At 38.6% G+C, this 19,095-nt stretch overlaps 1 protein-coding gene across 1 annotated transcript in view; it reads right to left on the reverse strand.

Annotated features, from left to right (window-relative positions):
* The window catches only part of camkvb (CaM kinase-like vesicle-associated b), a 39,452-nt gene extending 20,692 nt beyond the window's left edge, over positions 1-18,760 (reverse strand). Inside the window, exon 1 of the mRNA XM_018679957.2 lies at positions 18,563-18,760. The gene's annotated coding sequence lies outside the window, so the exon portion shown is untranslated. The remainder of the gene's footprint in view (positions 1-18,562) is intronic.
* Positions 18,761-19,095: the final 335 nt, after the last annotated feature.

The raw sequence follows: 19,095 nt of genomic DNA on the forward strand, positions 1-19,095 counted from the left end.
TGCTGTCACCATGAATAATGCATGAGTTAAATTCTTGGATATTCTTGTATGAAATCTCTTTTATTTTGAAGGGTACAAGTTAACACATTCAGCATTATATAGAGTATATGCTAATTTGTATTTGCTATTTAATTATGTATACATACTAAACATCCTAATTATTGATTATTAGTATTCATAATGTTTACTATAAAAGGGAATGTTCTCTGTTTTAACAGGAAGTATAGTACTTGTTTTATTTTATAATAATAATTATTTTATAATTTTTGAAACCAGCTCTCATTTCTCATTTTTCTTTTCTGTTGTAGATGTAACATTAAGTTCCTTTATTAAAAACAAGTTAACAAAATAATATGTTTTGTTTTGTGCATATGGAGACATGACTGCAGCGGAGCCGCTGTGTAGCTTACCACAGTAAAGTGTACTGTTCTGACCATGGCAATTAGCATGAAACAATGAGTTATCTCGTTCATGGTTTTTCATGGACATAGAGAGCATTCCTGCAAGAGGGGCCCTGTGAAATGCTACAACTCTACATTTTGCAGGGATGTGATATGGGATACCTTGCAATTTATTATAATATAATACATAATATATAATAAAGATATATAATAAGATAATCCCTCTGTGAGATGTGGTCCTTGTCCAATAACTGATTAATTATTTAGTCTAGTTAGAAAATAGTGAATTCCCATCAAGTTTCCAGAGCCCATGGTTATGTCTTCCAAGGTGATTTCAAATTTCAATGACATTAAATCAATAAATGACTTCAAAAATGAATTGAGTATCAAAAATTTGGTGATTAATGTTCTGTCAATTGACTGATCCTTTCAGCAAAAAATAACACAGTTAGCTCCCCTAATATAAATCCTTACTTGTTGATGTACTTTGAAGCCACCACATGTTAAATTACAAAATCTCCACCTTAGGTTCGCCCTAGTAGAAGAATCAAAAAAGACACAGGTGTGGCTCAACACTGACCAATGGATCCAACAAGGAGACACTGAGATGAATGGGCTGAGAGACATAAACTACTTTTTACCAGTACTGTAACATTTTTCTACAAACAAAAACATGCCATCACAATAGTCTGAAATATATTATAATAACCTAAAATTATAAACACAGGGTGTTTAATGGTGCCATATCTGAACATTGGGATTAACAACTATATTATGCCTTAATCATTGGCAGTAACTGTATGTGAATAATACCATATTACTCAGATAATCAAATTAGTTTCACATGTTGTATCTTTAATGCAACCATAATGTAAATGCTTAATAATGTGATGCTGACTCCATAACACTTCTTGTTTACATGAGGAGACCCTGTGGCCCAGCCCCTCCTCCACAACACAGAAGTCTTTTCAGAGCCAATCTCATTAGCTTTCAATTCCTCCATGCTGCTTCAGTGGACAGAAACTTTAATTGCCACACATAAAATCGACATTACATGAAATATTATCATCTAAAGGCAGGAATAAATAAAGTGGGCTCAGTTTTAATGTCAAGCTCATACTAATTGAAAGTCCCTTCAGAGTGCTGACTGTGAAATTGATAGCACAAAAGAGACACAAATTATGAGCGGTAAATTCAAGAAAGCCCATTAATGAAACTGACTGAGACTGTAAATTGATAATCTTTGGAAGCAAACAATATATGCCACAGTGAATGCCTTCCCACTGTGGCATGAACTATTTCCTGTGGCCAACTTGAGGAGAATTGTGTGGCACTGTAGCTGAACCACAGCAGAAGTCTTATTCTATATCATCCAACATACACACACTGGTTCACAACCATGACATTTCTGTATCACATTTGGTATTACATAATTGTCTTGTTAGACACAGCATTAGACTCACTGTACGTCTCCTACATTTTAATGACAACCACCCTGAGTCCCTGGTTAATAGTGTGTGTGTGTGTGTGTGTGTGTGTGTGTGTAAGTGTAAGTATGTTGAGGGAGGGTTAACAGTGCAGATCCATCTTGTAAATTATTAACACAGATAGATCCAGATGACAGTCACATTACATTGCCCCTGCCACCTAACTACCTACAAGAGAAAGAGCATATTGATCTGCTGTGAGAGATATGACATCATCAGCTTTGTGTCTGCAGTAATATTAGCAGTTCTTTTCTTGACTGACTCTTGAACTTGGAAAGATGCAAAATCGTACTAACTGAATGAAGAAACTCCTGCTAGTTCTTTGCCTGTACGCTACATCTCTGTCTTTGTCTCATACTCTCAGCTTCCATCAAGTTGTCACCTGCAGCGACAGCCACCTCTGACTCTAATCTCATCCACCTAAATGTGCTTTCACCAGTCTCTAGGAAGGAGAAAAGCTTAAACCCAGGATGTCAGTCACTTTATGAACTCCAGCGGTTGCACCGTACGGCTAATGTTTTTTTAATTGCCGATTGAAAGATGTTATGCACAAGCTTCAAGCTGATGCATGCAAAGTCAATGGAAGAACATCAAAGACGTGCATTTAGAAGATATATCTATACAAGTTGAAAATGTTACAAATGTTCTTTATGAATCTGCTTGGTAAAATGCACAAGAGGGAGATGGAGAGAGACCAGAGGAAAATAACAACAATTATTTCTGGTTAATTCTGAGATTAGTCGAGGGCTAAGCTTTCAGCTGATGTCCTTTAAATAACATGAGGCAAAAAAAAAATCTTTGGCAGTTCTGTGAGACACAGTGGTGCTTTGAGCTAAATGTTACATGTTGATGCTTAGCTGGCTCACCCTGAACTTAATCTGGCACGTTAGCATGCTAACCTTTGCTAATTACCACTAAACACATATAACCACTGGGGCAGATGGAAACATTATCAGTTTACAGGTATTTGGTCATAAACGAGAGTTTGACTAATTAAAATTTTTGATGTGATGATGGCGCTACATGAAAAGCGCTAGAGGAAAATTCCTCTGGGAATCATGAATGTCTTTGGTGGCAATCCCCTTATAGGTTAGAGATTAACATATTTCATTTGACAAGTGAAAAAGCTGACAAGAGGAAAAGTCCAAAAGGAATTACCAGAGTCATTAGAATTAGAATGACGTGATCATAGAGGTTGTTACCAAATTTCATGGCATTCCATCCTATATTTCTCAAGACACTGAAAACCAAAAGTGTGTGCTAATCCATTCAGTAGATGCTGAGGTATTTTAATTTATAAGTGACCTGCTGGTGGCGCTAGATGTTTAATCAGGATTCTTCTTCTGAAGATCATAAATAGATGTTGTTTCAGTCTGGATCAGAGCAGTGGACCAACTGACAGACCAACAGATATTGCCATCTATATGCAACGAGGTCTCATCACACTCATCTGTGTGAGCTTGATCTCTTTCTGGCAAAGAGATCAAGGTCTCTTCTACAGACTGCAGGCACAAAAGCACAACACATTTTCCGTAACACTAAAATGACAACAATTTTTTCTTCTTGTCCTCTCAACCAGTCTGTTGTTTTCCTCCTCTGTGTAAAGTAAATAGATTGTGTCTAATACTATCATTAGTTTCTGCTGTCTGTGCATAGCATTGCATGCTAGCTCCATCTTTTATTCTCTCTTCTCATTCAGTTTGAACAGCTCTATTCTCCACCGGGGAGAGGGGAGGCTTCTTATATCATCATTTCACTGAACTGAAAATAGGAAGTTCAGAGCATGAAAATGTCTTTGACGGGGTGGGGGGTGGGGGGGCTGAGGCTGCCGCTGCTGCTGCACCAGGAGCCTGATGTTTAAAACAAGGCAGATCTGGAGGGTTTTGTCTGAAGTCCAGCACAACTGAAACTGAATGCGGCATGATGAATACATTGCTCAAAGGCAATGCATGTGTGATGAAGATGTGGGTATCAGCGTGGTTTAGATTCATTCTATGTGATGTCTTTTCACTAATGAAATCGCCTCAATCTATGGGGAGTGGGGCAGTGCAAAGGCTGCACTTTTTAGCAAAATACATCAAAATAAGTTACATAAAAGATCAAGTATGATGCTGAGATTTGCATAAAATATACATAGGGAAAAGCAAGATAACAATAATATAATTGCAGAATAAGCTCAGTAATTTCAAACAAGAAGTAAGTGTTTTAATATAACAGAGCAGTACAGATCTGCTGTCTCGATCTTGTGACTAACTGCCATAACTGGAACTCTGGATGAGTAGGTTTTGGTATTCAGCTGAACCAGTGAGTCAGCAAAAACAGGAATACTGCAGTGGAAGGGTTTAATGTTGTCCAAAGGCAGGGCAAACTCATATGTATGAAACGACCTGGCTCCCTCCACTGTTTTTTCAGCTGGAAACAATGATCAGATCAGCACAACGCAGTTTAACACACGAAAGCCAGTTAGGAAGTAACGATTCAGTCGTGTACACAGGCCTCCTCATTCTTCACAAGATAACCAGTTTTAGATTTTGTTAGCTCTCCATCCAAGTCCAATCTCGAAAGCTATGCGCATGTTCATTTAAATTCTCTTTTATTCGGAGAGAGCAAATAAAACTCAACAGCATGAAGAGACTTCATGGCCAGGGCACCATGCCGCTGCTTGTTAGAAGTGTGTTACGAGGTTCTTGGAGGGGATAGAAACTGATGGGGTTGGACTGCTGCAGAGCTGTTGTTGTCTGAAGGCTTGGTGTGAAATCAAAGAGAAGTTTTCTCTCCAACGCTTGCTGCTTTGGAGAGAAGCCTAGAAAATGGAACAATGATATTGTATCAGTTTGTGTTATTTAATGTGATGGTTGTCTCGTCTCTTTGCAGATTTATTTTGTGCTGCTGCACCGTTAACGATGTTGAAATGAGAACATTAGTACATTACACACGGTCACATCATGTTCTCTATTAATCCTACTTTAAATATTTCCTCTTACTCACCACTTCCAATGAAAAATCTGTGAACTTTATGCACATTTTACAACTGTCTGAGCTGTGAGTGTGTGCATGTGCATGAGTATTCCAGTGTGCTGTATACAGCACAGCTGCTCAAGGTTTTTATTCAGTCATGAACCATTACAATAAATGCTCACATAAAACCTCAGGCAGGCAAAAGCATTATGTGTCTTATGTGTACATATGTATGTGCATACATACATATACCTGGAATTTTAAACATGAACCTTAATTTGCAGTTCAGTTGATAATCACTAACTTAATTTCACCATAGTCACCCATCCTGATCTCTACTGTCTAATCCTAAAAAGCATTTGGTTCTTAAAGAATCAACTAATCCAGATTTGCTTCAAAATCAGTATTTGGGCTCCCACTCAGTCATCAGAGCACACTCTGTTTGCATGAAACTGCTTTCATTTCTGAGACAAAGACAACAGGACAGAGAATGAGATTTTGGCAGTACCGTGGCACTGTTATGATTCAACTGGACTTCAAATTTGAATTGTTGGCCAAACAGAATAAACAATATGGTTTCATTTGCTGGTGATTTTCAATTAAATGCTCCAAACATGACATAATGATAAGCAATAAGGACTCTTGGTTTAAAAGAAGCTCATAGACAACAGTGTGGTTTGTAAGAAGCCATACTGTTGTTACTATTGTGTGCAAGTTACTTTCTTTTTGTCAATTTTTTAAATCTCAAACCAATTTATTATGGATACACATTGTAACCTAAATTAGTGCTTTAGATTCTGATTGAAATATTACTCATTAGTTAGATTCCATTGTTTTATTGCTGCACTTTGCATGTTCTCAGTGCTGAGGCAAACTCCTGTTGATTGAGAGCGGTAATTGTCTGAGACCACATCCAGGGAATTCTGGTGCAGATTTAAAGGAATAATCTGTCATGTTTCAGTGGCTCATTGCACCAAGTGCCAATACACTTGGTGCAATGTGCATCAAACATTGTTTATCAATATCAGTAAATCCATTGCAACCTCAAAGGCTGTAAAGATTTCATACATACAAAAAAATCATTCAAGGACATTGTTTTGGTAGAAATACTTCACATCCTACACATTGCTTGTTTTATTTACAAAAGAATTAATAGAATGCGCTTTAATAGTTGGTGATATTTAAAAATGAGACAAGATTAATTAGTCAAAGAAAATGAGTGGGCGTGTTTTCTTTGGTCCAGCCTGCATTGTGTAATGGGTGTCAATGACAGATCACCCCATCATAAGGTGAGTATACTGTATTATATTTTTTCTCCTTGGTCATCAGTGAATACAAAAACACACAGTGCTGATAGAATTATTTGAATCAGGCATGGTTACAAGATTATGTAGATCAGCTTTATCGCCTTTAAAAGTTACTAAGGGCCTAAAAATCAAAATGCCCACTATACTAGTTCACCCTTTTATGTTTTTGTTTCAAGTAAAAAAAAAAAAAATTTCATAATCAGGAAAAATACAAAAACTTTGGAGAACCACATGTGTTCCGGGGGCAGACAATAAAAATAAGCATTAATACATTTTTTTTTTTACAAGTTAATTTGTTAACATTTAAATAAGCAGACTTAATTACAAAGCAATTCATTATTTGATATTTTAATGGAAAATAAAAAAAATTGAATAATAAAAAGCACAAGCAGTTTACAAAAACAACTTAAAACAGTCAATAAGAAGATAATTTAAAAATGCATGAATGAATTCATAAATAAATGATGGAATTTTAAGAACTATTTGAAAATGTAGTTTAAAAAGAGAAATAAATAACTGGATTCACAAACTGAATTAAGAATTCAGATTTTAATTAAGCATTTAAAGGGCAATTTCCTTTCCCATTTGCATTTCCATTTCCCCACTGCTTTTTCTTTTTCCTATTAGCTATTTGATTAGCTTAATCATTTAGCTTCTCCTTTTAGCTTCCCCATGTAAGGCTTCTGAGACACGTTGGAAATTGCACTTGTAAAACAAAGTAAACCGGTGCAAATTGGGATTGTGCAAGCACACATACTTATGTTCCTAAAAGGTTCTTCTGGGGGCCAGTGTTGGAAAAAGATTGCTCGGGTATGACGCAGGTGCAGCTCTCTAACCAATCAGAGAGCTTGTTACATCCCATGGCTAATTTGCATGAATTAACTATATTGAAAAAGTTGAACTAAAACAACCTTTAACCACTCTGAACCTCTCAGTCATTAGTGCTGGAAGAGATAAAACTATATATAATTTGAAAACAGTACGGCACATGTAGTCAGTCATTAACTGATTTTTTATTTGTTTATTTTTTAGATGTTAATAAAATGAATGCATTTTAAAATGTATTTTTTTAATGTCTCTTTGTTTGACGAAACCTATGAATATAGCTCTACTGTTCAAAAGGAAGCATGGTATTGTGGTAGTTTAGGGCAGAAAGCTGATCAGTATGCATGTGTTTCAAACAGGATTTGTAATAACAGTGTGAAGTATAGTACCCTGATCTGACAGCCACACTCTCTCCTGTAAGCTGAGTAAAAGAAAAGCATCATATTTTGAGTAAAGGCATGTGTATTTGTGTGTGTGCTTTAATGGGTGGGGGGATGTTGTAGATGTACAGTATTTTTGTGCAATGGAGTTTTGTAAGAATAAAATAATCTTTGCAACTCATACATACTAAGCTTGCTTTAACAGAAAGAATAAAACGCAAAGTTGACAAGTTAGCTGTTCCACCTCAACAATCATTACAAAATATGATGTGGCTGGTACAAATGAGTCATTAATTAATGGCTGCAAAGTCATTTTAGATAAAACACAACTTGATAGACACTCTACAGAGAGAAAGCTGTAGCTAAAATCTAAAATCTAAAATCTAAGATCCTTGCAGAAACAGAGGTTAAAACATTGTCATATCCTGATGATTGCAGACATGTGACATAAAAGCAGATTAATTCACTAAGTGTGTCATGTTCAAGGATAATAACTCCCTTTGACTGAAAAAAGCATGTTCCTGTAGGATCAATAATCACACCAGACCTTAAAATGGGGATATTATCATAATTACTGGCTCTTCTTATCTAGAAAAATACTAGGGGTAAATGTGTTCTAATTTCCATCTTGCACAAAAACCTACAGTATTTTAATATATAATGTAAGTCAGTTGTGTAATATTCTCCAAAGCCTGATCATATTTACAAGCTATTCTCTCTGGGGGAGAAAACCCAGCAGGATGAGGCATGCGTAATCTCTCTTGACAGAATGTTCATGAAAATTAGGATCGTGTCACTGCTGTTTGCTTTTGGATCCTTGGCAAGAGAAGGCAGCTTGCACTGAATTTCTAGCTGCTTTACAAATGACACCAGAGTGGAACAGCTGTATGTCTTGCTGTGTGCAGGTAAACAGATGCCGGAGACACTGCTGAATGACTTTCAGCAAATCCAACTCATAATGGTAGACTGAATAGGACCGCAGTGGCTTAAAAGTTTCAAGTGAGTGTAAAGACATGATAACAGCCCTGTCTCCATGGTTACACAGTGGCCACACGGGTGAAACAACCGAAGATGACTGCCTCTGCTGGTATGAGATGACATGCTCTTGGTGGAGAGAGAATTTTGCCTGCTGGGAAGGAGGGGACTCATTCTCACTCCTCAGACCCAGATTGGGGGGGGGGTACATGTGTCACTGCCCATTGTAAGCACAGACCCAGTGAGGGGAGGTGAGGTGTCCTGCATATGGCCTTGATAGTCCCAGTGGAATCACAGCACCGCCTGCCCACCAGCCCTGGCCCACCTGCTCCTCAGCAGAGCCAAAGCAAGAACCCGATCCCCATGCTGGCTACATTTCCTGTTATACGCACGCAAACACTGAGCCGCCCAAAAAACGTCATCAAGTTTGCATTTCAGCCAGTGCTTAAATAGTTCTAGGCATTCATGCATGTTTCACACCCACAGTGTGATCACATTTGTCCTTCTCAAAGGGAAAGAGAGCATGGTCCAACCTTTACAGGTTCTGAATGCTCTCCAACTCTACTTATTGTATTGTATGATATCAAAGCATGTTATCTACTGTAACTCCATGCAGTAAATTTCAATTTTAAAGAACTAAGGACATATTTGTCTGCCTCCCAACTATTTCTTATCCACTCAGTGGAGGCTCAGGCAAGATGTGTAAAACATGTACAGATCATCTGATCCCCAAAAATACCTAAGATGTTCACTACCTCAAATACCTATACAAATAGGTTTCTTACCTCTGTATAGAAAAAAAGTCTGTTTTTGGCATGGCCTGTAATTATGTGCTGTGTAAGAGCATACAATGCTCTACAATACATACATACAATGTTTTGTGTGAACACGGGTTGAGAAAAAAAAATTAATCTCAAGGTCAATTTAGTCACTGTTCTGGAGCTTTTCCTTATGTCACATGATCTTCACCAGCAGATGGGATTTGACCAGTCTTTATGAAATTATGGATTTTTTAAATTTCCATTAGCAGCATGGCTATAGGCATGCCAATACTGGTCTGTCTGTCAGTCCACAATTATATCCAAACTGAAATTACAACTATTTGATGGTTATGGTGCATGAATTCTACTTACTTTTCCTGAATTTTCCTCTAGCGCCACCAGCAAGTCAAAGTTTTCAGTTGTACAGTTAAATATTGCAATTTATTTTTTGGTCAGTTGGTCAGTTTGACACAAGATATTTGACATTCGTGATCCTCAGAGGATGAATGGCTACTGAATTTTCCTGTGGTGCCATCATGAGATTGTTGTTTTTGTTTGTTTTTAGTTAAATATCTCAAACTATTGGACAGTTCTCTGTTGAGCCTCTATATACACAATGTAATCTCATAAGATACATTTCACAACATACAGTATATATTATGTATATTTATTGTTCTTCAAGTCAGAGTATTATTGTTGGAGACAATTAAAAATGTCTGTTTAAAGCCATATGTGACGTGTGGTTCTGTTCTAGTTTTATCCTCATGATGATGAATGACAACATTCCTGGCAAAAATACTGTGCAACTGTGCAGGCACAATAAAGCCAGTCTGACTTGACTGACTCATTTAAAACCATGCTGTATGGCAGCAAACCTGTGTCCACAACACAAATGTGTGTTGGGAAAATTGGAGTCCATAACACTGAAAAGCCCATGGGGTTGGTCCTCTGATGCACGCTTGGCCTTTCTCATACAAGTTAATGTAGCTGGAAGAGCAGGATCACTGCTCTACAAAAACTCACTATCTACCACAAAGCTGGACTCATGCTTCTTTTCCTCCCACGTGAATGAAAAAAGCCTATCTCTGAGGCCTTTCTCCAGTCAATAGTAGCAGTCTGTACCTAAATATACTTTCCTCTGTTTTCTTGCTTTGTCTAGGCAGTGATACAGTTAATCTGCTCTTGGTGTGCTACATGAGGAGAGAGAGAGAAAGAGAAAGAGAGAGATAGAGAGAGAGAGAAGCGCACGCAACATGCTGAGAGAACAAGCAGGGAGGAGTGGCGAGGAGCCAGGTGACTCAGAGCATGTGACAGGGGGTCACTGCAGTGGGAGGTGGCAAGATGAATGACTGAGGTGTGAATCCTTGTCGCTAATGGAGGCATCCACCTCCACCAAGCTCTTTTCCTGAAGTCTGTGATTAGCTTATCTGCAGCCTTGTGTTCAGTTACGTGCCTTCAGCCGTTGAGCTCTGGGTTTAAATATTCCTTTGTGAATTTGTGCTTAGCATAAAATCTATATTCATTCTAAAATATCCAGATCTGGTTGTAGGTAGAAAAAGCTGCTAAGTTTATTTATGCAACTTGACGATGAGGTGTACACAGCACCCCAAAGGCTGCTATGAATAATCTCTTACAAACCTGAAACTGTTTATTTCAGTTTTTAATGGACTGTTTTCATATGAGATAGCTTGGCTGTTTTGCTTCATGTTAAATCTGAAACGCTTCCTCTTCACACTTCACTGGCTAATCTGACCATTCTCTGCGCCTGTTGTTAGTTGCCTTGGTTACAAAGTCCTTCAGCATGGCATCATAGTACAGTAGCGTTCCTACTCAATGCAGAGAAAAGCATCATTTGCTTTGGAGGAGGGTGTATGTTGTATGCTGCATATTGCTAAATTTAGAAGATTTTTTTCTCCTTGTTCATCTTTTGGAGGTCCAGGAGGTTTGTTTATGTCTTCAAACAGCAAGTAGAGCTAAAACATTCATGTACATTACTGCACGGATCAGTGCTACGATTGTGTCTTTCACGCAAGTGGAGCAGGAGCAACTTGTTTTGAATGATTTTTATTGGATCTGCTCATTCATGTCTGCCACCTGCTCCCTCAGCCCAGTTTCCCTCCTCCTCCTATCTGTTGACAAAGATTTTGCAAAGTGGATCTCATTCAGTGAGAAACTGCTGCATCTCATTGAGCAAACTTTAGTTTAATTAGTGAAGCACATGAGAGAGGTGAGAAATAGAAACTTGTTTCTGGCTCATATAAAAAACATCCTCCCCATATATATATTCCCTCTGTCACAATACATACAGAGTCTTCTGCACAGTCTTCTGTACACTTTTATTCTTGGAAGCTCTCCAGGTTACCAGACGAGTCAGGTGTGGGACAGACTGAGACTGATACTTAGCAAGAGTTATCAGCTGAATCTATGGCCGTTTACAGTGAGTTTGCATCTTATTGTTTAGCTGGCCAAACCACAAATTTACTGTACAGCAGGCAGCTATTCAGTGAAAAACCCAGATATCCTGCTGTGCACTACCTGCTCAGCACTAAACTGCAGACAGACACAGTCTGAGACTAGCTGGAGAAAATAGTGGAATATTTGGCATCTAAAGAGCCTGAGGTTTCACTCGGGAGTTGGTGGAGACCAAAAACAGAGCTGACAGAGTTTGAATATTGGACTTATAGTCATCATGTTAACTCCAAATGAATGTTGCTCCTTGACAGCTGGAACTTGCAAATAAACAATTATTTGCTAACAGATTCATATATATCAGCTTAAAAGGCGATGATATATATGTTCACAGTTTGTTTCTGCCACCCCCATGTGCCCAAAACAATCAGCAATTGCAGTTTTAATGCTCCATTTTACTGAGGCAATAAAAATAATGGCAGATGCTAATAAATACTTTTTGCTGTGCTCTTTAAACTGTAATTTAATCTTTCCTCATTTTCAAATCAAAAATTGTCAATATACAACATATTGTAGGCAATCAAGCCTGCTGGGCACACATGATTAACTTTTATTCTTTAGAAAAAAAAAGCATTCCTGTTTGCCTCCTCTGGTGACTCAGACCTCTTTTAACATTTTTGATTTAATTGCAGCACTGTCTACCAAGCCCTTTCCCCCCTCCTTCTCCTCCTCCTTTTTTGCCAGCAGCCAAAAACTGCACTGTTGCACCTTTCAAAACTGCTAACTGACAAAGCTGAGCTTGTCATCATGCTTAAAAATCCAGCTCAAAGAGAGAAAACACACAGACCATAAAGCCTGTTCAACCTCCAACCTGCCTTCTCAATCAAGGTGTCTATAGAAACAGTACAATAATATATCCCTCAGGCTGATGCCAGAGCCTCATTAAGTCCTGATTCAAGGGGTCAACTCAAAGCACATCTGTAACTGCATCACCACGGTGACAAACTACCAGAGCATGAGGGAGCACCATCGATTGTAGTCATGCAACCACCGGTTGTCTTCAGGCTCCGTCATGCAACTTTAATGAAAATAGATTTCCCCTGTCCCTCACCTGTGCAACATGCAGTAGAGACTAGTTCAACATGTAAAGGAAACAATATTGAAAGGAACAGAGAATCTAATAACAGGACTGACACATGAATCATGACAAACATCAACACCTGGGAGCTTTAGTTTTTATTTTTCTGTTCAAAAACAAAAAAACCTAATTTTCTGTTTTACATCTACAGTTGCTGGTATTTTTGTACCGTACTGATGTTGGTTAGTAACAGAAGATGACGTTCGAAATTTCAACACATTTCATCAGTATTTTGTTGCATAGAGCAGAGCCATGCAGCTGTCTTGGGTTGCTGCATAAAATGTCACCTGAGAAATTACCTTGCACATTCAAATGTAATGAAAAATGCCATCTATTTCTTCAGGACGCAGTCAGCAAACACCACAACCCAATAATAATACCTTCCATCACAGCCTTTATCGCTTCAACCCCTGCTATCTCTACCACTGTTGTGAATGAGAAAATGACAGAGCAGGCAGCTGGGCTGACAAACTAAGTGATGATGACAGCAATGCTCCACACAGGAGGCCCATTACTTCTAATGCACAGTGGAAAGGAGAGGATGTGCCAGATCAGGACCACAATAATGTCACTGCATGCCTTTGCATAAGCGACTCACCCGCACATGAAAATGTCTACAGTGGCAGCATGAATCAATGCTGAGGTGAAATATTAATCCATTTCCATTTAAAATTCCCCTTCAAATTTTCTATTTGTGGATGCTAGGCAGGATGGCTCTTTGAAGCTGCATGGTGCCATAAGTAACCCTTTCACTAAAGATGAGGTTTGAGGGCAGAAAACACTCCAGTTTGGTTTCTTTTTATTGGATGCTTCCTCTGTGTTGATCATGATTGATGACGTTGATGAAATCAGTCTTACTCTTTTTTTAAATTGACATTTATTGTTTCCCTCTCATAAACAGAGCAGACAGTGCCACGTGTCATTACAACATAACTGCTGTTCTGTACTCTGTCTGATAAAACCCATAATGACTGATGACGGAGTTTATGTCAGTAATTTGTTCCCAGATGCCTGTGGCCAGAAGAAACCGGCTGGAAGAAACACCACAGATGAAAGCTGACCCTCCTATAGAGGATACACACAGACGTCTTTTTTTTTTTTTTTTTTTTTTTATGTGAAACAACCTCCCTCACTGACACTGAATGACAAACTAACTTGGTACGTCGTGCAATGAATAGGTAGAGCTGAAACATCAGGAGGCTATCGAGCAAAATATCTTTAAAAATTAAAGGCCAGAGTCAACAATGAAACAGTGGGCAGCCAGGGGATTGTAATCAGATTGTAATTTCAAATGTTACTGATTTCTGATTGGTGCACACAAGTGTGTGACATCAGCTTTTTCTAATGGAGGTCTGCCCACTTAAAACCAGAGAAAAGAGCACAGAGAGAAATAAAACATACACTTTAAATATCTCATCTGAAAAAAAAAAATTGTGTGTTCACATGTGGCCTGATTGTCATCATAAGAAGGTGATTGATGAGATTGATGATTTTATACATTTAAGTCACTTTACAAGTCTTGGAGAGTTTCACTGGATTTTGAAAAAATATGTATAAAGCCCTTTGTGGCTCCAAAGGGCTGGACAGAACTGGCAGCACTTGAATTGCATTGAGGGTAATGTAGGTGCCGGGTTTTGGCAATGAAGAAGAATGCACGGAATAAAAAAAGATGATATCTCCGGTTCTGCTGCATTGACTTTGACCTTTATAAAAAAACTGTCCATCGCAACAACAACAGCAGTATGAGTGCAATTGTGCAGTGTAGTCTTATAAAAGACTAACCTGATCAAAATCACAAGGATGTCAGTGGGTGTTCTATTAATCTCCACAAAGATTTGTAAAATAGATTTCTTTACAAATTTCATTCAGAAAATCACAGTTGGTTAGATGACATTACACAGCAACAAGAAATATACAAATGTATTACTTCCCATTGCTACTTTTCCCTTTGGCCTTTTTGTAAAGACTTATACCTGAATTGTCTGCAAGCATTCATGCAGTTAACAGCTCTTTGCCACATTAGCAGTATTTTCCATGTTCTTTTTTTTTTCTATGTGAATGTATAAAGGCAGATGCTGACTGTTGCACGTGGGCTACTCAATACTTCTCCAGGCTGCAGGTAGTGCGTTTGTTTTCATCTCTGTTTCAAACCTGCACCCCCAACAGGAGCTGAATCAACCAAGCAGTTTACTTGATGTGCAGGTCCACATGACGCATTTCTGAGATTTGGGAGGTGTGCACACCGGCCCTTCTGACAGCCACAAAATCTAAACATAATATGAATAATATCTAGAATTTATTACTGCGAGATGTGTTAACAGATAGAAGATGATTTGAATGATGGATGAGGTATTTACTGAGCCAACCAACAGAGAACAAGTCACTATGCGCATGGATGAGCTCTTATAATGAGGATGTTGACAGTCAACCATGTTTAGTGAGTTCATTTTTAAGGCATCCATCATCTTTGTCACAAACGTGAGCATCTCTTTCATGCTGAGATTAGCTACTTAATGTCAGATACTGCTTGGCATGACTGCTTAACGGCTGCTACAGGTACAACTGCAAGATTTATTTGCTGTAGTATCCCCCTCATTTTATTCTCTCTCACAGCAGGATATTGATCCACTGTAAATGAAGTGAGCTTGAGCACGGCTACAAAAAATAACCCATGTGTTGCCGCAGTTATTCTCATGGTGTCACTTATTTTTGCTTGGCTGCTTGAGTCATGTGAGGACAGCAGTAGCTTGGGTTTGATGGGTGGACAGCAGCAGCAGTAAAGCTGAAGAGGCAATCAAATGGAGCCCATTAACTGAAATATCCCACACAGAATCAGAGATGACGGTGGCAGGATTTAATATATGTACAACTCTACAAAGATTTATTTAGTTAGTTTACCGGATATGATTTGCTCTGCAAAAATTGATATTTAAAGCACCATATTCATATTGCATGACACATTTGTGAAATGGAAAACATCTGCAGGCTGTTTGGAGATGTTTTCTAATGAGCAAGCATGTATTACGTTATTTAATTTCCTCTGTGCTGCAGCATAGCTTTTTATAGCTTGGGCTGTTTAATGAGTCTAGAGAAGGTGTAAAAACACATACATACAAATATATATATGCTGTTTATATGGCAAAAACCTGTAATTATGAGCTATACCTTACATGTGGGTTATGTAAAGTCAATACAACAGTCAGCCTCTGCAGTGGCTGAGTATCCACACGCTTTTGATTCCACTCTTCAAAGCGAGCGACTACACTCACAGTCCACACACACTACAGTTCTCATAAAAACAGAGCCAGTCCTATCTTATTACTTCAGATCTAACCCTTCCACACTTGTGGGATGTTGTCTCTGACTTAAGTCATTAAACTCCCTTCTCTTGTATAATCCAGGTCCCTCACTCATACTCAAACTCCTGCTACTCTTCTTCTCTCACAACAATATAATGAAATACCACATTGGGAGCATCTCTGGCCGTTCCAATAATGTCAGTGGCACTACCTCCTCCTCCCAGTGACAGCTCCTGTGCTTTAGTGTCGAAATGTGTGCTTCACTCTCCATAGAGAAAATGACCCTGCTCCCTCCAGGTAGATACATAAAAGTTAAGTAAACAGATAGAAAAATGGACCAACAAAGAAACCTCTATGTTATACATCACCACATCCACAGTCTTCACTTGTACAAACAGAATGTTTTCATAAATGCTAAATAGTTTATCTCAGATATTGGATATCAGACATCTTTCTGGGCCAGCACATGATCTCTACATTGCAGCACATAACAATTTATGCCCTAATATTGCTGCTCAGTGTGTGTTTTGATGTAGTGCAAGTAGTCAGCACAGTACACTCCTTCACTGTGTAAGAGCGTGGTGAAGTTAGTCTGTCATATGGCTCTTGCACAGGAGCATTAGTGGCTGAAGACTCTCGAAGGTCCCATGAAAATTTTAATGAGCACAAATAAAGCCACATGCAAGGCGGAGAGAAATTATATGCATAATATCTTAGAGACAAAGGACACTTACACAGTACAATGTACTGTGCTGTGACAGGAGGATCACACTAAAGGCAGAAATGACAAAAGCACTGCATGTTGGAATGTCTTAGTTCAGTATTTCTAAAGAAAGCATAGATCTGGATAAAATGAAGGCAGATGGAAGAGCAAACTTACAGAAATTGATCATACAGCTATTTTGGAGAAACTACTGTATTCTACTCTCCTGGTTATTTATTTCCATTAATTTACAGTATCATTGTTAAACTCATTATTTTACCACTATTAGCAAACCTGTACATCTGCAGTCACATTTTCAAAGCAATCTTCACACTTCTCTGTCGTGCCAACAGCTCACACACGATCAAGAGCGGAGGCAACCCAAAGTTGGAGCATCTCTCCCCGGAGATCTAATTGTGTACAAATTGTGAGGCTATGTGGTAATCTGCCACGCTTTCCTGTAGCTGCTGCTGCCACGAGGCCACCTGGGGTCCACTGCAGGTCTTTGGACCTCTTCTGGGACTGAACAAATCATTACATCCGGCTCACTGGCGACCCAGTGCGCATCGCTCATCTTAAAGAGCCCCAAGGACGTGACATATGGATGAATAGCATCAACATATAGTGTGAATATTCCCATGGTGATATTTTCTTTCTCTTGTGTAAATCTAAATGTGTGGCTCATCTGGCTTACTGGGCTGCCAAAGGTTTAGATATGAATTTATATCAAAGTAGCAGATTAAGAATAATGAATGTCAAGACATAGATTGAGATTTCATTATTGTGAGTTATAATGAAAGCCTAGAACCAAATGTTAAATCATCTGAAGCACTGAACATGCAAGATTCAGAGAGATTAGTGGCAGTGTCTCACAGGCTGTTACAGTAAAAAGCCTGATCTCTCCACTGCAGGCTGATGTTAGCAGGAGTTATTCTTTATGAACTCATGCTTTTGCAGAATGCAAAACTTTAATTAGAGCACATTTCCAAAACACTAATTAATTTTAATATCTATGAAGGTCATCATTGCATGTGTTTTGAATAACAAAAATTTCATTTTTTGCATGTGGTATTTGGCAACCATCAACCTCAAAAATGACAGTGTACACTTGGGCACAGTAAGAAGGGTGTTCAATCTTCACAAATAAGCCCTAATTAGATTTATTGCATTCATGTCTAGAGGTCTTATATCATAATCCTGTTGAGCAGTGATTACATGCCTGAAGTTTCTCTTTAACCCCACAACAGAGAACACTGCTGACCTTTGACATGCTACTGTCTGCCTGTTTTTTCACATTAAAAGTCTGAGCAGTGGGAGGGGGGGGGGCAGGAGGATCAAATGTTGTTCAGAGTTGCAGCATCAGCACTTAATGTGTGCCTGTGGCATCAGTGAAGACTTAGTGCTGCAATAAACTCCTGCAATATTAAAAGTCAAAGGTTCTTACTGTCTTAAAAATAAGGATTCAGGATGGTGAGGAGGTCTGGTATTTTCTATTCGTGCTTAATTTATATGCACATTAATGGAGTAACCTGCAAAGTATATTCAAATGAAACATCTGGCTGGCTTTACTGTGTTTGGTGTCAATTTAAAAAAAATGTTTTGTGGATGTGCTGACATTAGTTTTGAAACCATGTTTGTGCAAAATGTTCATATATATCTATTAGTTTGTTGTGTTAATTGACGCCGGAGCGTTATTTCATTATTCTAAGTCAATTGTTCTCAATTCTTTAAAATATTTTGTAAAAAAAAACAAAAAAAAACTTCAGTGGTTAAGGTTAGTGTTATAAATAGGCTGAAATACACCGTTAAAGGGAGAAAAACACTGGAAGTCATCGCAGTTTGAGCTTTTTCTGCGCATCTTGCTCTGAGTTCATTGATTCCGAAATGTGAACGGCTATTCAGAAAACATCACAACTTACCTTGACACCAAATTCCGCCTCTAAACGTAGGATCCAGTGACTTTGTCCTCGGCGAACCCCTCTTACTCCTATTATACTAAACGTTCCTGTGAAGTTTAAGCGAAATAAAAGTACTTGTACGTGAAATTCTTGCGCTCCTGCGGTCTGTAGTACTGTACCATCTGTTGTGCCTGTGCGCGTCGAGCTCTGCACGGTGAGGAGGAGCGGGAGGGAGGGAGGGAGGGACGGGGCTCGGTGTACAGAGCGCACAGCGGATAGGATAGCGCGAACAGGGGGAAGAAGGGTCAGAGACTGAACGAGTTCAAATCCCAACCTACTGTTCGTACTGTGTTATATATATGAAAGAGTCAGTATGCGATGCCGTAACTGTTAATGGAGCACACAGTGGAGAATGCACCTGCGCTCACTGTTACTTACCAATTTCATTTGTACAGAAAAATTTACTGCAACCACCTTTAAATAAATATGAATCAAAATCAATTCAGGGGATATTTTTACAGTAAATTAGCTGATAGAAGTTTTTATGGATGATG

The sequence above is a fragment of the Lates calcarifer genome, linkage group LG12, assembly GCF_001640805.2.
Source record: "Lates calcarifer isolate ASB-BC8 linkage group LG12, TLL_Latcal_v3, whole genome shotgun sequence".
Classification (NCBI taxonomy): Eukaryota; Metazoa; Chordata; class Actinopteri; family Centropomidae; genus Lates; species Lates calcarifer.